Below are 24,217 nucleotides of genomic sequence, written 5' to 3'. Positions count from 1 at the left end.
GAATGCCTTCTCCAAATCCACAAAACACATGTGGATTGGTTGGGCAAACTCCCATGAACCCTCCATCACCCTGTAGAGGGTATAGAGCTGGTCCAGTGTTCCACGGCCCGGACGAAAACCACACAGTTCCTCCTGAATCCGAGGTTCTACTATCGGCCGTATTCTCCTCTCCAGAACCCTGGCATAGACTTTCCCGGGGAGGCTGAGAAGTGTGATCCCCCTATAGTTGGAACACACCCTCCGGTCCCCCTTCTTAAAAAGAGGGACCACCACCCCGGTCTGCCATCCCAGAGGCACTGTCCCCGACTGCCACGCGATGTTGCACAGGCGTGTCAACCAAGACAGCCCCACAACATCCAGAGACTTGAGGTACTCAGGGCGGATCTCATCCACCCCCGGTGCCTTGCCACCGAGGAGTTTCTTAACCACCTCTGTGACTTCAGCCCGGGTGATGGACGAGTCCACCTCTGAGCCCTCATCCTCTGCTTCCTCAATGGAAGACGTGACGGCGGGATTGAGGAGATCCTCGAAGTACTCCTTCCACCGCCCGACGACATCCCCAGTTGAGGTCAAAAGCTGCCCACCTCTACTGTAAACAGCGTTGGTAGGGCACTGTTTCCCTCTCCTGAGGCGCCGGATGGTTTGCCAGAATCTCTTCGAGGCCAGCCGATAGTCCTTCTCCATGGCCTCACCGAACTCCTCCCAGGCCCGAGTTTTTGCCTCCACAACCACCCGGGCTGCAGTCCGCTTGGCCTGTCGGTACCCGTCAGCTGCCTCAGGAGTCCCACAAGCCAACCAGGCCTGATAGGACTCCTTCTTCAGCTTGACGGCATCCCTTACTTCCGGTGTCCACCACCGGGTTCGGGGATTGCCGCCTCGACAGGCACCGGAGACCTTACGGCCACAGCTCCGAGCGGCCGCTTCGACAATGGCGGTGGAGAACATGGTCCACTCGGACTCAATATCTCCAGCCTCCCTCGGGATCCAGTCGAAGCTCTGCCGGAGGTGGGAGTTAAAGATCTCTCTGACAGGAGACTCTGCCAGACGTTCCCAGCAGACCCTTACAGTACGCTTGGGCCTGCCGAGTCTGTCCAGCTTCCTCCCCCGCCATCGGATCCAACTCACAACCAGGTGGTGATCAGTTGACAGCTCCGCCCCTCTCTTCACCCGAGTGTCCAAGACATACGGCCGCAGGTCAGATGAAACGACAACAAAGTCGATCATCGCCCTGCGGCCTAGGGTGTCCTGGTGCCACGTGCTCTGATGGACACCCTTATGCTTGAACATGGTGTTCGTTATGGACAAACTGTGACTTGCACAGAAGTCCAAGACCTGAACACCGCTCGGGTTCAGATCAGGGGGGCCGTTCCTCCCAATCACGCCCCTCCAGGTGTCACTGTCGTTGCCCACGTGGGCGTTGAAGTCCCCCAGTAGAACGATAGAGTCCCCAGTCGGTGCACTTTCCAGCACCCCTCCCAGAGACTCCAAGAAGGTCGGGACTCTGCACTGCTGTTCGGCCCGTAGGCACAAACAACAGTGAGAGACCTATCCCCAACCCGTAGGCGCAGGGAAACGACCCTCTCGTTCACCGGGGTAAACTCCAACACATGGCGGCCAAGCTGGGGAGCTATAAGCAAACCCACACCAGCCCGCCGCCTCTCACCATGGGCAACTCCAGAGTGGTGAAGAGTCCATCCTCTCTCTAGGAGTGTGGTTCCGGAGCCCAAGCCGTGCGTAGAGGTGATCCCGACTACCTCTAGTCGGAACCTCTCAACCTCACACACGATCTCAGGCTCCTTCCCCGTCAGCGAGGTGACATTCCACGTCCCTAGAGCTAGTTTCCGTGTCCAGGGATCGGGTTGTCTAGGCCCCTGCCTTCGACTGCCGCCCGATCCTCTGTGCACCGGCCCCTTATGGTCCCTCCTGTGGGTGGTGAGCCCACGGGAGGGCGGCCCCATGTCGCTCGTTCGGGCTGGGCCCGGCCGGGCCCCATGGGGAAAGGCCCGGCCACCAGGCGCTTGCGAACGAGCCCCAACCCCGGGCCTGGCTCCAGGGTGGGGCCCCGGCTGCGCCATGCCGGGCGACGTCACAGGACACAAATTATTTTTCATCATTATGTCACGACAAACAAAACAGCAGGATGGATCAGGATCGATGGTTATGACTCAAGGTGTTAGAAAGAGACTACCTGTTACACTGTAAACCCAGATTTTGTTTCTAATTTAACTTACGAGGGATAATTACTTATTATTTTATGTTTAGTAAAAACCTGCTATCATTACTAAACAACATTAGATGTTTGTACTATTTAGCTGAAAGATTCATTGCACTAATAATGTTTAGCAGAGATAACTTGGTATGTTTACTTTTATAAGAAAGGGGAGGGGGCTAATTCAAAACCTGTCTGGTCACGTGACAAGACCAACGTCTAACGTGCGTCCAAGGGGCTCTACACTTGGCGGGACGAGCATGGGCATCGGCAGCAGACGACACCCAAGAAAGCAACCTTACTCCAAGTGGAATGGTTAGTATGTAAAATAACTAGTGTAGCCTAGTTATCTTTGTGGGAATTTTGAATACCCAAAAGCTTGCAGATAATTTGTTGACACAGCTTTTATTTCTGTCTAATGTTATTGTTTGAATCTGTGCATGGTGTTAATACATGCTTATTGCTAACACTAGCTAGCTACTCAAAAAAGTGTCAGCTGAATGTTAAAGTTAGCATAGCTAGTGTTAACAGTCTGAGGACGACTCTACATACCGGCAAGTTTGCTCGACTGTATCATTTATAGAACCGTCATTTTACGCAATAGAAAAGCGATTCAAACACTTTCGGGGCAAATTAGTGTAGCAGTCGCTGTGGAGGTGTTTACGTTGTGGACACCCGAGCTGCTTGCAGCGCATTGATTCACTCGACCCAAACGTGGTCGCTCTCTTTTTCCCACTCACTCTCAGGCCGGCTACACACTGGCTGCGTCGCGTGAGTGTGTCAGCTGCGTGGCGTGTCCGTTTATATTTAGCTCCCATTTTAACAGGTTAGAGCTGCCTGCTAGAAATAGGACCGACGGCTATTTTTCACGAGACACGCAAGCATTGGAAGCGTTTCCAGGCAAAATAGAATAGGAAAATATCTTTATATGTCATTTTGACACAAATATATATTAATAAATGGCATGTTGATGTTTGAAAGTCTCGATACATGACATAAATGCAGGTATAAATGTAATAAAAATTATAAATAATTATTGATTTTCAAATATTGCACCTTTCAGTACAGAACGAAATATTCTATAGCGTATTTTGTCCTTAATACTGCTGACGTTGTTTTTGCTGTAATCAAATCAGTATATATTTATGTTTAACATGAAGTATACTATGCTTGAGTTCAGTAAATCAATGGGAAACATACATGTGTACAGACAAGGCTACAGTAACGCCACGCATGCAACAGAAACGCCACGCTCACACCACGCAGCCAGTGTGTAACCGGCCTCACACACACACGCTTGTTTGCATGTCAGATTTCTCTGTAACACAGGTGTTGTTTCAGTTTTATTACCTTATTGTATTTAGTCGTTGAGCTAAATGTTTTCTTGTTTTCTGTTTTTACAGATTCTTGTGGTGTGAGGATGCTGTGGAAGTGTAAGTGCTGTGAGTTTATGTGTGAGAAAAGGGGTTACCTTTTAAAACATTATCGGTTAAAACACGGAAACTATAGTAGAACTCTCCCATTTCCCTGCTTACACCAACAATGTGTGTGCACATTCAACTCCATTAATGCACTTAAGGTCCACTTAGCAAAGATTCACCAGAAAACCCAGGGTGCACAACTGAGTGAAACTGCCCAAGTAACCTTTAACTGTCAGTCATGTGATTTTTCTGCACCCTGCACAGAAGCAGTCTTTCTCACTCACCTGCGCAGTACACATTTAAAGGTAAATCACAGAGTCCAGTGTCCATATAATGGCTGTAACTTTCACAAATGTATTCTACATTTAATGCACAACTAACGAAATGGCCCAAGAAGAACATGAGCCTTCAAATGACACCCTTGAATCAGAAGACAGTGATGATTCTACCAATGAAGATCTTAATGATCTAGAGAAACAGCTGGAGCACAACCTAGCAGCTCTTTTTTTTAAATGCAAATGGTTCTACACATTCCAGAACGTACGGTACAAGAAGTCATACAACAGCTGTTACAGATGTGTGAACTATCCCAGCCACTGCTGCATAATGCACTCAAGGACATTCTGAAACAACATACAGATGTAGATGATTCAGTTGTGGAAGAGTTAGTCAGGGCTGCCGCAAAAAGCAATGTGATCATGAAATTCTGTGGCAAGGATGGCCCCTTATCAAAAACAAAAAGGAGAGCAGCATATGTGATCAAAAACTTCACAGAGATTAAACCAGTGGAGTACATTATTGAAAGAGGAAAGAAATCTAGTGCTGTATGTGTTCCTTTGCATCCAATGCTACAGAAGATGTTGAATAGGGCAGATATTTTGGACAAAGCACTTCCCGTCCAAAAGCATGTGCAACATGCATGGAACATTCTGCTGCTCCTAAAAGACATTGTTGAGTTGGCTGTTGCAACAAAGCACACTGAAGAGTCGGTGCATTTCCTTGACTGCAAAGTGTCAGAACATAGAGACTTGTTACAAACAACATTCCCAGATTTTAGATTACGGCCAAAACACCACTACATTGAGCATTACCCTGAGAAGATCAAAGCATTTGGTCCCCTTTCAGATGTTTGGACAATGCGGTTTGAGGGAAAACACAAATTCTTCAAACGGGTCATTCGTAATGCCCACAACTTAAAAAATGTAGCTCTTACATTGGCTGTTAAGCTTCAGAAAATGATGTCTTACTATTTGGACACAAGTTCATTTTTCACGCCTTCAATTGAAATGGACAAGGTCACTACAGCATCGATCACATCTTATCCTGAGAATGTCCAACAGGTTTTCTGCCAGAGAGTTCCTCAGCTTACATTAGTTCTTGTTGCATCATCAGTCTATGTAGATGGAATAAGATATTGTGCTGACATGATAGTCGCTGTTGGTTCATGTGCTGGCCTCCCTTCATTTAAGCAGATCAAACAGATAGTGGCACTTAACACTGAGATCCTGTTTGTTTGCAAAGAGATGACTGCATGGTACCACGAGCATTTGAGATATTTCGAACTCATCTGTGACAGCAGTAACCCCTCTCTGTGTGTGGTGCAGCTGAAAGAGCTGAATGATGTTTTCCCTCTTTCAGCGTACAGACAGATATGGTGATAATTTAGTAGTGACCCTCAGGTGTTATGTTCTGTGTTAAAAAAGCTACAGTGTGATTTCTGCAATCAATTTAGGCTGTAATGGAACATGTTGTAGCTTATTTTAGAGCTCATGTTGAAATGTATGATACAGTCTCTGAGAAGCTTTTCTTTTCTTGTTTCCTAATTTTGTGAATTTTTCTTGTACATTTAAATGAGGATTTCTTGTGAATTTCTTTTTTTTTTAATGGATTTACCACTTTAATATAAGGGGACAGTCACAATGTGCTCTTGTAAATCTGTGACACATTCAACAAACACAACACAGACAGGGACAACACACACACACACACACACTCATAGTTCGGTTCATAAAATGGTGATCAGTGTTCATCAAAGTCCAGTGTAACATTTTCAAATATTTTGACTTGAAATCATCATTCAATTATGAAAATAGTTGGAAATTACTAACTTCATCTATTCATTGTTGCAGCTACCTTATTAAATAGATGTGTAAAACTATTTCTTGATGATACATTGCACCTCTACATAAACACGTATGTATTTTAACTTATCCTTAATATTTCTTATTACAGTAATCAGCTATTTTTGTGATCCACATAGCAATGGCTCAGCAATTGAATGGCCTTTTGGATATGTATATTTCTAATGACCTAATTATTGTTTCTATTCCCAAGATGACTGCAAACCAGAAGATGACCTTGAGGGTCATTCTAACAGAGGCGGATATAAGAAAAGTCATCCTAAAGAATCACTGGGACTTCATTATAACTTCAGTCTCCAATACCAAGACCCTGAATTCAATAATGAGCTATGCAATCTGACAGATACTGAAGAACTTCCAGTAAAACCAACAGTTAAAGTCATGCCTGTCCTTGAGCTGGTAACTGTCTCATCTGTTGAAGTCTTCAGTGACACACCCAGTACAGCAGATACAGACATACTCTTACACTTATCTCAGGAGCGACAGAAACAGTGGCCAGAATTTTTTGATATCCCAACCTTTTCTGTTGATGTAGAGTATAGACTTAGGCAAGCAGATCTACTGTTTATGAGTGAGGGTACATACCTTAAAGTATCAAAAGAACTAAAACACGAGATACTTGAAAGATTGGCAGAGAGCATGTATAGCTACACAGCATACCCAATTGCTGCTCAGTTCGAAAGTGTTGCAACAGCACTGATATACAAGCACCCTTGTCTCCAGGAGCAAGGCTCAACCACTCGCTGTTGTGGTTGGAAAAATAGTCTAAAGCATAAAATGGCTAATTATAGAACAAAGCGTAGGCAATCAGGATGTCTTGATGTTGCAGTAAATGCAGGAAAGCGGGGAAAGCATTCAGCAGGACAACCAGCTAACAAGCGCATCAAGAAGGCAAACAAAGGTGAAATCAACTACTTGCCCAACTTTCCGGAAGGATTTGATCAGGCAGCCCTGGAGGGTGCCTGTAAAGACTTGGTTGATGAAATGCAGAAGAGAACACCAAATGGACCTCTTGTGAAACAGAAGATGGATCAGACGTTTGCTCTGAGAAGAAAAAAGGTAGTGGAGTCAGAACTTGCCATAAGCATGACAGTGAAACGCTGACCTGCCCTTTTCACTGAAGATCAAGTATGTTTAAGAAAGAGAACATAAATAATTATCTTTCTATTATTATATAATGTGTCTAGATGTATATTTCTCTTGTCCTCTTTAAGGAAAACATTGGTATTTTAAATTTGGAGCATGTTTTTCATTTAAACATCAACATTTCAAATCATAAAAAAAGGACATTCATGGATGTTTTTCAGGATTGCACTACTTCGCAGATGGCTTAGATGCATTGTATAGTTTAGTTGATCTAAATTCAGTTTTTTTTGTTCTCTGTATTTTTCAGGTGTTCATGGAGTTCAGCAGGATTGTGGGCAAGAACCTCAAGCAGGAATTCTATGAGAGCATCGATCGGCACAGTCCTCGTCTCCTCGAGTTATTTCGATCCAAGAGAGTTGGACAGTTGTTGACACAGATTTCACAACAGTAAGTCCATACACATTATGTACTTGGCATTGTTTTTCTCAGGTTTTGTATAAACATCATATCACAATGCTATTCTATTAGTTGTATAATTCAATCCAAACATTGCTTGGCTTGTTTAAGCTTTCTTAGAGATGATTATTTGTTTTTCATTTTAGCTATCTAACTTGTGGTACTGTGTTTAATTCCCAAAAGATTACAGAGCCAACTGTGATCCGGACACAGGTGCTAAGAGGGCTTCCTATCATCCTTGGGGACAACCCCACAAACTTCTTCAAAGCAGGCTTTGTAGGTAAGCTCTTGCTTTCTTATAATTTTTAATATTGTTTATTTTTCACCATGACACTCTTCTATTGATTAAAGTTGTTTTTCAAATGAGAAATATAATGTAATGATTGTGCTTTTAGGAATCTGATGATGATGATTCTTTTCGTGACCTTGACATTGGGATACTTCTCATTGAGCGTGAAGGTGCTGTGCTCACATCTTCCCAGCATCTCAGTCCAGCCTCGTTGAAAATCATCATTGAGGGAGAAGTCGTGATGGACAACATTCAAGATCTGCCAAAAGCAATGTGCATTCTGTTTGGACTCATGTATGCACTTCATCTTAAGTACCCCAAGACTATGAAGCTAACATTTCAGTTCATCCAACAGGTATTGCTCTTGTTAGGCCACACTGACCTAAAGCCAAAGCTACAGACTTTGAAAAATCAGCTTGCAATGTAAAGAGATGTCAAGTCTACTTAAGATGCTGTTGACTAAATTTTTTCTTCTTATCTGTGGGGTAAACCTTTGTATTTTCTGTAAAAAAAAGTGGACGAACAGACACAGGTAAAACGCAGACACCCACACACAACACCCACAAACAACACTGACACACCTACACACACTTAAATGCTGTAGGAAGCGTGCTGAAGGATATGACTTTTTGATAATTAAAACTGAGAGGAGTTGTAGCAGAAAGACAAAATTCATTATTGTTTCAGTTCTTCACCAGTCTATGTAGATGGAATTAGATATTGTTCTGATATGATAGTCTGTTGGTTCATGCTTTGGCCTCCCTTCATTTAGGCAGATGAAACATATCCTGTTTGCGTTTTCTTGTACATTTGAGTGGGGTTTTCTAGTCTATTTTGTTTTGTTTATGGATTTACCACTTTAATCTCTGGGGATATCCATGTTTTTTTCCTGTAACTTTGTGACACATTCAACACCCACTCATGGACAACAAATACAACATCCACACGGACAACACAGACACACACGGACAACACCCACACAAACAACACACACACAGACAACACCCACACACACAACACAGACAACACACACAAACACAACACACACACAACACAGACACAGACAACACCCCCACACACAACACCACACACACACACACACAACACAGACACGGACAACAAACACAACACACACGGACAACACACACACACACACAATTGTTTTTCAGATTAATCATTTTAGGTTGGACGTGTTGATGTTGACCTAATATTAAGTTTGTCATAACAAGATTGGCTGTGTTTGGCCATTTTTCTTAAAAATAAAATGCAGTAGAGCATTTAGAGGTGTTTCTATTTTTTCATCCAATTTAATTGAAACAATGTTTTATAACATTTAAAAACAAATCAAAAGCTAATTAAATTAGGAGGAAAATACAGTAATTTTGTTAAATGATGAGTAGCAATAACAAGTCATAATAGCTAGTTTTATCTAAAGATTTTGAGTACACACTACTTAAATAATAATACTTAACTTAAGGTTCCATGTTAATACAACTCGACATGCTTAGTTTCAGTGTGTGTAAAAAGTTAGGGTTCCGTGTTAATACAACTCGACATGTTTAGTTTCAGCGTGTGTAAAAAGTTAGGGTTCCGTGTTAATACTACTCGACATGTTTAGTTTAAGCGTGTGTAAAAAGTTAGGGTTCCGTGTTAATACTACTCGAAATGTTTAGTTTCAGCATGTGTAAAAAGTTAGGGTTCCGTGTTAATACAACTCAACATGTTTAGTTTCAGCGTGTGTAAAAAGTTAGGGTTCCATGTTAATACAACTCGACATGTTTAGCTTCAGCGTGTGTAAAACATTAGGGTTCCATGTTAATACAACTCAAAATGTTTAGTTTCAGCTTGTGTAAAAACTGAAGTGGGATAGGGCAACGGGTTTCCACGCGATTTGCGAGTAAATTCAACTAATTCGTGTTTAGAGTGTAGGAGGAGCCCACCAAAGAGTAAAAAACACAAGAATGAGACAAAAACATAAGCCCTGGTGCAAAGAAGGCATACAGCTCGGAGGACAGTCAAAGGGAACACAGCAAAGTTGATTAAGAATATATTTTAGGAAGATGGCACTCCTAATACACACTTTGAAATCCTGGCGCTATCAGCAATATCAGACGCAGCCCCTCTGGAGTTCTTCATTGAAGGGAATGGCGAAGACTATGTTGATCTAAACAACACTTTGTTGTACCTACGTGTAAAAGTCACGAAACCAGACTGAACTAATATTGATGCCTGAGCAAGTGTTGGGGTATCAACTATGCGATAACCACCCTATTTTCACGAGTGGATGTCTCCTTTGGGTGATCGTTTAATTAGTCAGAGTAGCAACACATACCCCTACAGAGCTGTTATAGAAAGCATTCTGAATGATGGATGTGATACATTAAAGACACAGTTTTCAGCTGGATTGTTTTATAAGGACGCCGCAGGTCACATGGATGTTATGGACTGTGCAGGCGAGAGCGATGGTCTTACGAAAAGGACTGCCTACTCAGCGGATAGTACAACATTTGAAATGATTGGCCCTGTTCATAACGGTATCTTCTTTCAAGACAAACTCATGTTACAACGGCGTTGAAATAAAGGTTATGATGGTCCGCGGTAAAGATGAGTTCTGCCTCATGGGAGCAGTGGATATGTGTTATTGTTTGCATATAATATCTGCTTCACTATTTGTCAAGAAATTGTCTTTTTCGCCAGCTGTGAAACTTGGACACGCTCAAGCGCTACTCTCAACCACTGCCAAGTACCCAATTGAAAGAGTGTGTATGAAGACATTTAGTTTACCGGCAGGGGGTCGCGTTTGCAACCAGGAAAACCTATTTTTAGGACCTCTGACAAAATGTATTGTCATTGGATTCGTGGACAATGACAGTTTTACAGGAAGTTACACAAAAAATCTATTTAATTTCAAACATTTATGGCTATGTATGTAGATGGTCAGCAATTTCCTAGCAAGCCATTTCAACCAAATTATACAATGGGGTCAGCAGTGCGTGAATTTTTACCAATTGGCCTTAGCTTCAGGGAAACACCTAAAGGACCAAGCCTTGGCTATTGACAGGTTTGAATTCTTACATGGCTATGCCCTTAATGCATTCAACTATGCACTGGATGAGGAATGTGCTCAGCACCTATGCTTGATCAAGTCAGGGAATTTACGACTTGAGATGAGGTTCAGACAACCACTACCCCACAAAATTAATTTGGTTGTTTATTCAATCTTTGACACCATTATCGGAGTGTCAAACCGGCGACAAGTCATGGTTGACTACTATTAGGAAAACGGTGTGGAAATAAATACAGCAGAGTTGACCGGTGTGGTGAACCAATTTTAATCTAGGACTCATGTGATTGTAATTCTATCGATCGACACTCTAAAATAAGGAAGTACAGAGACAAAATTCTCTAAGCACAAGTTAACCATTTTAATATTATTTGCAAATAAGAGAGACGCGTCAAACGCTTACCAACATAATCGTCTGAGGAGTCTCTGACTCCATATATGCACAATCCGTATTTATTACAGCGAAAAGGGGTGTGGTAAAATGCTGTCCTATGTCAATAAAACACATTCCCTTTGTTATGTTACTACCTAAGCTTCACACAAAGGACAAGCTCACCTTCCCCCCATAGGTAACTTCTTCAATTCTAAGAGTTCTTACAGCATCTGGACAGACAATAGATGCCCCCTAGGCAAATACCAGATCCCCCATATTCCTTTTCTAATTTGAACAAGGAGCTCTCAGTCCTTTAATCAGTGAGAATACATTGGTTAGAGAAATTTCCACAACACTCATTTCTATGGTGTGCTGGCAACCGACCAACTACCTAGTTGACCAGTCCGAGATGTTGCATCAACAATGATTGTTAATACACACCCGAGCAATCACCCCGGGGAGCGCTGGCTGGCTATTTACATAACAGACGATGGCATTGGAAGGTTTTATGACAGTTTTGGAAAGTTAATCAGTGCCTTTCTGCAAACCTGTGAGAGTGTGGATTACAGTTCAAAACAAATACAGGACATGGTTTCAACCACGTGTGGACAACATTGTGTGTTCTTTCTATCTAATGACAAGAGGTTTGAGTTATAAAGATGCTATGTCTTTTTATATTGATGATTTACGAGAAAATTATGCGCTAGCGTCAAAGTTTGTAGCTAAGATTTACAATAGTAAGCATGATAAGCCAATGTTTAATTGCATACAACATGCTCAATCTTTGACAATGAATCACAAATGATAAAAAAGCATAAAATAAAAATACATTAAAATGGAAGCCATTTTGTGGGGTCCGTGGTAGGGGGTACAAAGAAAGCTTTGGTTGGTGATAACCAGTTTCTGGGGGAGTAGCTAAAAATGAAATAGTTGTAAAAGGCATGTTAACACATGCCATGGCCTCTAAAAACTGCCCCCACCCCAACGGCCTTCTATCGTCATCAATTTTATTGGTTGCTCTCACACATAAACCAGATCCAACAGGTGCGAACCCTTGATTATCTCTCCTTTGAAAATGAATTCACCATTTGAATTCCATTAAGTCAAATCTTTAGACCTGTGCATTCTCTTAAGAATATATTCAACATTCTTCCTACGCCTTGTAGGCACATTATCAAAAATGTCATCAACAAGGTTAATATTTTGCTTAGTCTCTGTCACATTTACTACATCGGCCCCAGTTTCAGACACGGTTAGACTTAAAGTCATATATTTGTATCACGATCCTCCTGTCTCACAACAGTCAACATTTTTAAATGGCAGAGTATCTTTTAGTTTTCTCATGTAAATCCATATCACGCTTCAACAGAATATTGCGAATCGATTAGTCCAAATAATTTAACACTTTTGTCATCTTACAACGTTGCTAGTCGTTTTGGATTCTTGCTGTTTTTCTAACCGATGTTGTGGCACCAGAAACATTGTCTGAGCATGATCCATATTGTTTAACTGTGTCTCAATGCAATTAGACTGGTTAGGAATGGAACTACAACACTTAGTAACGGTAGTAGAAAACCTTGAGATTGGTTGATGGTTTTTCTTTTCCTTGCTACTGAAGTGTTCTTTCTAGACATAATTTTGGCTTTTTGCCTCTTTACTTTTCGGAGCTGCGATTCTGTTAAGGGTATATTTCCATGCCTTAGATTAAGCACTATTTCACAGACTGAATGAGGAAGGTGGTGGCTGATTCAAGAGTAACTTTTCATTGACTTGCTGGTGCCTTAAATAACATCTTCAAAAGTGGCAAATTTATACAAATGCGTTTAAGCATGATCAAACTTTCTTAGGAACGTACACGACAGGCCAGTCCCCTCAAAATAACCCCATTCTCAGATGGTGGTCTTCTGGTGTTGTAGCTTTAAATTCAATAAGTAAATAACCAAAAGGTGGGTGTGTTGCATCTTTAGAACTCTCCATGAAGAATCAAGAAAGACGGGGGTATAGCTGTCTGCCTAAAATACTAATCTGCTGATTGTCACGGGGGGTTTTAAACAAGATGAAGTAGTTTGCAAAATGATCCACCAGTTTAGCGTCTCCAAGTTAACTACGGTTGTGTTGTAGCTGTTGAGTGTAATTTATTTTGTTTTGAGACAGGTCAGACCTTTAACGGTTTTGTAACCATATGTCTTTGGCCCACCACTAAGAAATTGAGCAATGTTGTCAACATCTGGTAACTCATTGGTCAACTCACCCAAGAATGGCCCCTGCGGGGGTACTCAATCCCCGTGGTATGTGACAAAGATCACTGAATCAGTGTCTGTATAGAGTACACGTCTATCCAACTTCTCCAAGAGTGAATACAACTCGAGGCTAGCATAAGCGGTTGTGAATACGGCAATAACAATTTTGCCATTACGTGGTTTGATTGGTGTCTGTTTTGTGTAACGCCACTGTAACATTGCAACTGTTTGAGATGAAAGAGAAATAAACAACTTCTATGGAAAAATGGTAGTGACTAAACTCCTCTGGATCTTTAATTAGTCTTGTGTTCATAAGGTTAGACCGCTCACCCATTTTACCCCAAAGACTATTCATTGCCAATTTAGCCAAAGATCGCCTAGCACTGTTTACAACGTTTCCCTTGTCAAGCTGCATACCCTCCTTTTCATGATATTCACGGATATACTGGTCTTTAGCATCATCGTCAACCACAGATGGCAGGAAGCCGCTAACTTCCTACTTGTGCTTCAGGAATGTTCTCATGTAATATGCAAAAAGATAATCCAATGTCCTGGTGAAATCCCAGACTTATATTGATATTTTCACGATAACCTTTCTCAACAGCCTTAACCAGCTCAATAGAAACCCAGATACCAGTTAAAGATCTTTCTGAATCAGTATGTGAACAATCAGTTACCTGGTTTTCAGACTCTGCACATTATCAACAAGGGAAAGAACAGCTTACCGCCGACCCTGTGCGGTTAAACAGAGTGATAAAGTTGTTTCGGTGGACACACGGTAGCCTTAACAATACCAAAGTAGGTGTCTAGCGGTTTGAAATCTCTAAATATTATGTCTGGAAGCCCAATCGGATAAGTCTTTGTCTTGTTGCAGAATGGGTAAAGACTACAGACATCGTTATACTGAATAGTCTCCCCTTCTTGAGCCATAAACTTCAAATGAAGTGCATTGGTATGACCGCCAAAAAGAGCATCCCGAGGGTCAAGGCGCTCTGGAGCATCAAAGGTCTTCAAGAAAGCTTTGACATATGCAGATGTGTTTTTAAGCTGATTCCACTCACAGTCCCATATGTATTGAACATGTACTTTGTTTTGTTCTTTTAAAGCCTCTAGCTTTGTCAGCCATTGCTGGTGCATCAACCTGTACTGAATCTTGATCACCGGATTGATGCCTGCTGAACAATGACACCTTGGGTGACCGTGCCAGAAACAGCCTAGACATTCATAGACTGTGCTCACCCAATCGTGTTCAGCATATCCGTCAAAATAGTAGGCACCAATTTTCACTTCACCCCTGTTCAGGGCATGCTGTATTGATATATCCTCATCAGAGGCCACATATTCAAGCCATTGGATTGAGCTGTTTGAGAATGTCTTCTTACAACGTTTGTAGTTGTCTGAGGGGACCAATGCAATGGTGTCTTTGGTGAGGAATCTGTTGCAAAAGACTTTCATGCAAGCTGAAGCAACCGTAATTGACCGGAATGGGTCAACACCACCACACTCCAGGAACTCGAGTCTGTAGCACATACAACCCTCTCTCAAGATGACCACATCATTCACGCAGTAAGCCTTTATTTCATCCTGCATGACAAAGGGGTATGCGGAAACAGTCGCATACCATTGCAAAAACTCATCTTTGATGATGATTTTTCTATGATGGCCGTAGTAATGCGGTTCCGGATGGGGGCCAACATAGTTCTCATTCTGCTTGATATTAAACTTGTAAGGAAAGTAGCCTTTTTTTCGAATACTTTAAACCCATAGCACATGGCAAGGCCAACAGCTTCATAGGTAGGAAGCAATGACTATTAATGTATCTCTGATTGAATGTGCTGTCTGTAAAAATCATGAGCTTGCTACCATTGTTAGCAATTGTTAGCATATCTGCTTAATGTCTGGGCACTGCTTTGTGTTGCGGGGTTGGGTATCACAATCTTCATGAATAATAATAATAATAACAATAATAACTTATACATATATAGCGCCTTTCATAATACCCAAGGTCACTTAACAAATGAGGGGGGAGGGGGACTTGGGGGTTAGGGATCAAAAGACATTAAAAAGAAAGGTTTTAAGGTGCTTTTTGAATAAGGGCAAGGATGGGGCAGAGCGGATGTGGAGAGGTAGACTGTTCCACAGTTTTGGAGCACTGGCAGAGAAAGCCCTGTCTCCAAAAGTTTGCAACCTGTTACGGGGGATGTCCAGTAGGTCTTTGTCAGAAGACCGCAAGGAGCGTGACTGTGTGTAGGGGTGGAGTAGTTCTGTAAGGTATTTTGGTGAGAGTCCATGGAGAGATTTGTAGGTGAGCAGAAAGATCTTATAGGTGATGCAAGACTTGACTGGCAGCCAGTGGAGCTATTTGAAAATGGGAGTAATATGCTGCCAGGGCTTTATGTGGGTTAGAACCCTGGCAGCAGAGTTCTGGACCCACTGGGGTCTGCTGAGGGTCTTGTTGGGCAGTCTGGACAGGACACCATTGCAATAATCCAGACGGGAGGTGATAAATGCATGGATGAGTGTCTCGGTTACTGAATGTGTGAGTGAAGGCCGGAGTCGTGAAATATTTCTGAGGTGGTAGAAGGCAGCCTTGGTGATTTTGTTGATGTGGGACCGGAAGGAGAGAGTGGAGTCCAGGATGACACCCAAGTTGCTCACCTCCAGTGACGTGGAAATGGAGCAACCATCTACAACCAGGGCCAGGTCTACAACGTTCCTGAGCAGTGGTGCAGGAGCCTCCACCATGAGTTCTGTCTTGTTACTATTGAGTTTGAGTAGGTTTGTGGTCATCCATTATTTGAGTTCCTGCAGGCAGTTGACATGTTGTGTGGGTGGAAGCTGGGAGGAGGGGGCCATTGTCAGCAGCAAGCAGGAGGTCATTAGTCAGTTTGATAAGGGCGGTTTCAGTGCTACGGTGGGTTCTGAAACCGGATTCAAAAAGCTCATGGTGGGACATATCATGGTGAAGCTGGGCAGCCACTGCTCTTTCCAGGATTTTACTGAGGAATAGGAGGTTGGAGATTGGACGATTGTTGTTAGGGTCGTCTGGGTCTGAGCCTGGCTTTTTAAGAGTGGGGATGACTGCCGCCGTTTTAAAGCTGGATGGTACCACGCCAGAGGCAAGAGATTCATTTATGATGTTTTCCATTTGGTGGCAGAGGATGGGGAGACAGGCTTTAACCAGGGTGGTGGGCAATGGGTCAAGACTATTGGTAGAAGTTTTTAGCTGAAGTGACCAGTTTTGTTACTTGGTCAGCGTCCAGTGGGGAGAAGGCAGATAGGGAACACTGATGTGAGCGGACAGCTGATTGGTCAGAATCCAGTTTAGGCAGTGTGAGGCAGGAGGAGAGCCCAGGGGACCGGAGCTGCCGGTGGATGGTGTCCACTTTCTGCTGTAAAAAATCCAAGGACCTGGAGCAGAGGTCAGCTGCATCTGAGGGTTTAGCGGCATCAGGAGGGTGAAGAATATGGTTGATGGTGGAGAAGAGCAATTTGGGGTGTTTTTGTTGGTTACTGATGAGTATGGAGTAATACCTTGTTTTTGCCTGAGATAGGGCTTGTATGTATTTCATGACGTGTTCTTTAAATGCTTCATGGTGGACAGTGAGGCTGGATCTTCTGTTTTGTCTCTCAAACCTGCGTCCTATGGTCTTCATCCTGCAGAGCTCAGGGGTGAACCAGGGCGCAGGACGAGAGAAAGACAAGTGACGCGTGGTGAGAGGAGCTACAAAGTCCAGACTGAGGGACAGGCCATGGTTGTAATGTTCCACCATGTCATCAACTGTTTGATAGGAGGGGTGGGTGGCCAGGTGCATTGCTAGGGAGTCAGATAGTGTGGAAGTGCACACCTGTTTGATGTTCCTGAACGTGATGGGCCGTTTGGTGCACTGCTTTGGGAGAGGCACTGGGACCAAGAATAGGATGGCATAGTGGACAGCCAAATCAGTGCTCTGCAGGTGGGAGGGTGTTATGCCAATACAGCACACCAGGTCCAGAGTATGCCCTTTGTCATGTCTAGTGCCACGTATGTATTGAGTAAAATTAAAGCAGTCCAGCAGTGATAGAAAATCAGTAGCAAATGAGCAACTACTGGAATCCCCTTGAATGTTAAAATCACCCAGCAGAATAGTAGACTGGGATTTCGGACAAACAGTGGCAAGCAGTTCGGTGAGCTTGGATAGAAAGCAGGTGGAGTCTTTGGGGGTTAGATTAGCATAACCTGTAGCTGTGTGGACCCAGTCAACATGAAGTGAACACACTCAAAGGAATCTTATTAACTGGAATCTCTTTGACCAGGATGTCAGCACGATGGATAAGAGCAAGTCCGCCGCCACGGAGCTGCAAGGCTTTTGAATATAGCCATAACCTGAAGGAGTGGCATGGTTCAGGGTTATGAACTCTTGTTGGTTCTGCCATGTCTTAGTAAGACATAAAAAATCCAGTAATTTTTCCATAATGAGGTCATGGATAAGGAGGGCTTTATTATTTAAAGAACGAATGTTAAGCAACATAAATTATGTCCTGTTTAATGCATTGACAGAGGTTACAGTGTTGCCCACACAGACCAAGGATCGAAGATTTGCATGTGATGGGCGTGGTTTGCATCGATGACGTCGCCAATGTGAGGCATGGCACCAAACAGCTGGGACCGACAGAGTTTTGTGAGAGTAAACAAACTTATGACGGGAAGCCCTATGAACATAGGGTGAACGACGCAGAAGATGGAGAGATTTTATAACCTTAAGACAACCCGGAGATGTATTAGTGTTGAAAGTCATGAGTTCCGCTGCAGTATATTTGATGAGAGTCGTGGCCAAACAGGACGCAATTGTTAGCATCATAGTTTGGTTTGCTAGTCCCATAACAGTCACAGGAGGCTAGGAAGATCACAGCAATTTCAGGAACCAGCGGAAATGGAACAGACGAAGGATCAACAGTAAGTCACTGAACTTTAGTTGCAGGATTCTGACAGGTTGATGTGGTAAAAATGTTTACAGCAAGTAGCGTTAGATAATCGTAATGAACGCAGCAGAGCCGAGCAAAACAATAATTATGATTCCACACGGATGTCTGAGGTTAAGTCTAGTTGTATGACTTAAAATCTACGGAAACAAATGGTTTAGTTGAAGATGTTTGAAGAATTGAATAGTTGAAGTTGAGAATCGGCGACCAAACACGCCAGCGTCTTCTCAGCATTCAGGAAGTGACGTTGCATTGAGAATAGGAGGGAGATGTTCTCAACGTTGACAAAGACAGAAGACAGACACTACAGCTATGTTTACAGTCATGATCACCTCAGGTGTTAAAACCTGTATTACACCAATTACAAACATGAAAAACCCAGAAAACCCTTCAGATTCATGATGCCATAGAAATGGTTCTTTATGTAAGTACATAAAGACGGTTCTAGGGTGGGTGTCCTCGCTGTTTTGAAACTTGGGAAAGTGACCATCCCGTGTTCGATGAAAGACAGCAATTTTAAACCCTGTCATTTCTATAAACCGAACAATATCTGTGAATGCCACACAATCATCTAATGCTAAACCAGCCCCTGTATATAACTCACGACCACTAACCAGGGCCTAAGCATATGTATACTGTGGGTTCAATATACCCATTAACCCCCTGAGGACGGATTAGGCGGTAGCGCCCACGCCTGGGGCGTATTTGCATAACAATTACATAGTATTACATATTTTCAAAACGGTTTATAATAGAGAGATTCTGTTTTCTTTGCTGTTTCAACAAGAGTCCGATGAAAACGCAGATGCGGTTTGTGTTTACTTGGCACATTTCCTTGTTGTCATCATCCTGTCCAAATGAAACCAAACCCTTGTGCACCTGACCAATGGATGGGCTGTTGGGTGACAGCATCCAATGGAAGGCTGTTGCTATGCAGAATAGTTTATTTTATTTTATCTGGGGAAGGTATCTGTTGCGTATTTGTTCCAATCATAAGGTTGCTGGGTGGGACACAAGTTTCGAATTCTTCATTTGTTCATTCTGACTTGTAGAAGAGGTTGTAGCAGTATGTGAGCTTAGCTAGCATGCTAACTTAGCATTAGCGAACGTTTTAGCATTGTGTCCTTGCGTAACGTTAACTTGTTGAAAAGACAAAGAATGGATTTGTGTTTTCAACAGTTTTTTAAGTATTATTATTAGTATAAAATGGCAAAACGTAAAAAAACTTTCACTAAATGTAGCCATAGTCCGTTATGGTTATCAAACGCTGGATAGCTGAGTTACCAGACAACAAAGGACGAATGCTAACAACAGGCTAATGCTAACGCAAGAACAGTCTGGTAAGTAACATCTAATAACCTATTATTCCTCATGAAATAATGTAATACAAATGTGACCATTATAGATATTGTCTGCTTTGCGTATTTGGAATGGGAGAACTGTTCCACATGGCTGTGTGTGGTCTGAATTCAATCATATAGAAAACTAATTATGGGTGTCGTAATCATATTTTCCTGTATGCACATAAGGTGAATTATTATTTAATTGTTCTGTTCACTTTTATTGTGATACAATGCATATTTGTGTAAGAAAAAGGGTTTGAAAAGTGTTTTTGGAATGGCAGAACAGTTCCACACGGGTTTTTGGGTTGATTTCAATGAAAAATTTTGTCAAAAACATGTTGGACAAAAGGCAAATTATTTAATTTTTCTGTTCACATTCATTGTGAAGCCTTTTCTTACACAAATGTGCATTGTGTTTGCACAGAATATTTGTATTGGGGGTATCACTCCATATGGGTGTGTTATGGTCAGAATTCAATGATATATAGAACAAATCTGATTTCGCTTATGAAATTATTTACTTAATTGTGCATTTTTCCCTAAAACACTAACTTATAAGAACATTAACATGGAAGCTTATATTAGCTGAGGTAATTTGGAATAATTTGATGCCAAATACACAATGATCGATTTACACTACATATTGTTTATAAGCCCAAATATAAAAGTATTGACACCCAAAAATTTTAAGCGTAGTACTTGAACAAACGGAAAAACATGTAGAATCTCTACTCACATGGACATATAAATGCCTTAATTTTTTTATGATAATCTGCTCTATCAAGTGTTTGTGCTTTGTAGTCCAACACAGCACTAAACATCACATGAGCAATACTATTATTTTGAAGGAACCGTCATGGCCTGGGCCGATCACACATTATGTCTAGGTTGATTGTGTCGCGGTTGGGGTTTAAAATATTGTTAAAAATAAAAACAAGAATTTTGCTACATGTGTATGTATGTGCAATGGTGAATTTCATAGTAAAAATTGTTGTCTTATGTCAGCATTAACTTTTAAGTTGCATTATATGGCAAAACGTTACAAAGTTACCCGGAAGGTAGTGTATAATTTTGCATGAACAACCGTGAATCGTTGACAGGTCAAGATCTGTTATTTCAGGTAATCAAAACATTCGTAAAGGCATCTTTTGTAATTGTACAACTGGGATCAACGCAAGATTGTTTTCTTCACATTGGTAGAAATGTGTAAACACCGAACATCTTGCCGCTGGCACAACACTTATTTAGTGCCTAGGGAATTTAACATTCAAGATCCATTTGTTAATCATCAAACATAACCCACCTTTTATAACACTAGTCTGGGTTGCTCATCAGTTGTTGTACCCACCCTACAAACTGGATGTCCCGCCCACCTGTCACATCAATCAGGAAGCCCCACCCTCTAGGGTCATAAATCACATTATACCCTACATTTACTACTGGCAACGATGTTTACAAACTGTAGTATTTGTGAGTTTGAGAATACTCGTTGGTGTGTGTGTGGTGTTAGTGTGTGCGAGTGCAGGGCTTCCGGGTAAGATGTGTTGCGTTCTTGTAATGAATTGAACTTGTGAAATACAAGTTATACGATTGATTCCTTTATTATGAACTTATGTTTGTTAAATGTTGTTTGAAGTGATTAATGGCAATATTATTACAAATGCTGGCTAGTGTACGTAAGCGGATGAGTTTTTCGTTAATAGATAAATTAAATGATGTGATGTAATGGCTGATCCATGATAACTAACGACAACAGTGTTTCTACTGGGCCGAGAGTATCAACGTGGTTGTCAAACGTATACGAATAGTTCAACTGTATCCGTATTCCAATTTGAATCAATTTAACCGGTATAGTTGTAACATGAAGAAAGATGACGTATAACCAATGACAAAGAGGCGTAACCTTTCGGAATCGTCCCGGTTCTGCCACAGAAGACATCTGTTGTTTCCACCGCGGAGTAGGCCGTTTACATATCAAGCAATTATGAACGCTAACAAATGACAGATTTATAATGTATAAAACAATTACATGATTGTAGCAATCCATGCGCTTTACCTTGTTTTTCATATTTTCTGTTTTATATCTCTGGTTTAGGTTGAGTGGAATTTAACCCAGCCTTGTTTGGAAAACACATTTTTGAACCTTCTAACCTTGGTAAATAGACTTCTACCATTATTAATAATTAGTTTTAAATACCTGTATACACCTCTTTGTTTTTTTTCAGACCAAGTAACCAGCATCAGTGTCAGTTGGACTGAACGGTTGTGATCTTACACATCCTGAACAGATACTTTTTTGTGTAAGTTTAAATGTTGACAGACATTTTCCACATTGTACTAAAATTAGGACCCTGTGAAGATGGGGACCACCATAATGGCTTCAGTTATGGACCCCACCACCTTGTGGCTATACAGCGTCAGGGGATTTTTGTTTCATTGTTTCCCCCATTACACAATGCTTAAAAGCTGAAGGTAATACATATTTACAGTCAACTCATCAAAACTGTGATGTATGTAAATGTGCTTGAGACAGAATATTATTTTAACTTGTAAGTGGATCGTAATTTTACGTGGATCATACACCAATTTTTGTTATTATAATTGAATTGAAACATTGATCCTAAAAAACCTGAACAATACAGACTGTGTGAAGCTGTAGAAATTCCTACTGATGGTGTTAGTAACAGACCAGACACGGAACAATCATCAACATCTACGCATAATCAACAGACCACATCCCAAAATACAAATGAACCAGCCAATACTTTGTTACACAGCGATACAGACAGTAATCCACAGATGCAAGGTAGCCCACATTTTTTACATGATCTAGTTGACTCCGCGACAAACAATGACGCAAACTCATTGTGATGTGTTATAGAAATTCTTGAACTAATGTACATTTGAGAAATGTCTGCTTTTCTATTACCAGGTATGTAACACTGGTCTTTGTTTATGGTCATCATTGAATGGTGTCAGAAGATCATTGGGAACTATGACCATCTGTTAATCTGCCTAAACCAACAAGGGTATCTGTCCTTTGTTCTTCGGGAATGTGGCCAACTGTCTTTTACGATGTTCCCCTACCTCCTAGACAGTAAACACATAGGGCAGGAAGGATAAGGTGGGGGGACAGCCCGCCCTTTGGGTAAAACCTATGTGACATAAGACGGCTGGGCAGTAACTTACCACACCTCTTTTAACTGTAATAAATACAGACTGTTCATGTGTTTTCCTCAGAGATTCCTCACAGGCCTGTTACGATAGGCTTAGGATGCATCTCTCTATTTGCAAATATAAAAAAACTGTTGATTGTGCCAAGAGAATTTTGACTCTGTACTTACTTCCATTAAGAGTTCCTATCGATGGATTTACCATCACAAACGACCCAGATGATTTCTAAAGGTTCAGATATTTAGCACAATGTAGTGGTGGTGATGTTAGAGTAATACAACTTAATGATTTTGACAATGTGGAACGGCGACAGTTGATACATTTCCAAAATACTGTTGAAATTGGTGATTTTGGCACATTCTATGCACTCATTATAGAAGACTTGGATACTTTGATTGTTATAGCTTCAAACTTTGTATATGGGCCTAGTGACCAATGAATGATATGGCACACTTTGCTTGGCAGAGCATTTTAAATTGATCAGCATGACTAAGAAGAGTTGATGCAGTGGTGTCTTTCAAAATGTAAATTCTAGTTCTGAATTATCTCAACACTGCTCACATTCCAGAATAAGATTTTTTATCTTGGGGTCTGACATTGTGAGGTTTCAAATCTGGTTTTCCATAGGCAGCTACATGTTAGTGCTATGACATACAATTCTGGGTTAGGAAAGGACATTTTTGAGGTATGTGTGGTTCCAGCAGGGTGCATAGGTAAACAATGCTGGGCTTATTGAACCTGTACCTCTCCCAAAGATACTCATCAGGGAAGCCCAGTGGAGAACTTCTGTCTCTGGGGCTGGTTGTGTAAATGCTCTGTGAAATTGGCTATCATGCATTTATAATATCCTGTAGTTTTTTGGCACTGTCAGGGACATTTCCTGAACTGATGTGTTCTTATTGATTAAGGTTTTGAGTCCCCATGTTTAGATAAGAAAAGGAATGCCGATAGTGTTGTGAGAAAGGAAGTATGAGATGCTGAGGTAAACTAAACCAATAGCAGGATGGGGTAGATACATAACAATGGGTTTTAGGACAGGATAGAGGAAGATACCCAACAGAAGGAAGGATGGATAAGGAACGTGTTGTTTATGTGGTATGACCATGCAGATTCTTATCTCCACCCATTTCTCTATAAGTATTGAATGTACATCCAAATGCTTTAGAGATCACTCACTGTTACTGTAAGAAGTTAATGTTTCATATAGGATCTGTTTCAATCATTGTGAAAGCTTTCACCATTCTATCTAAATTACATTCAGTATAAGCCTAGAATAACATGTTCCAATTGAAACAGTTATGTGGTTTTCATTACTTTCCACATGCTTCCTACCTATAACGCTCAGAGACAGTACAACCTTTGAGCAATAACAAGATGTTCCAGTATGCAATAACAACTAGAGATAACCAAGAGGAAAAGGACATGTGTGTTATGACTACTGAACGCTGTGCTTCTAAAT

This window comes from Esox lucius, chromosome 16 (assembly GCF_011004845.1).
Source record: "Esox lucius isolate fEsoLuc1 chromosome 16, fEsoLuc1.pri, whole genome shotgun sequence".
Taxonomy (NCBI): Eukaryota; Metazoa; Chordata; class Actinopteri; order Esociformes; family Esocidae; genus Esox; species Esox lucius.
The sequence above is the reverse complement of the archived record's forward strand: the minus strand, read 5'-3'. Positions refer to the sequence as shown.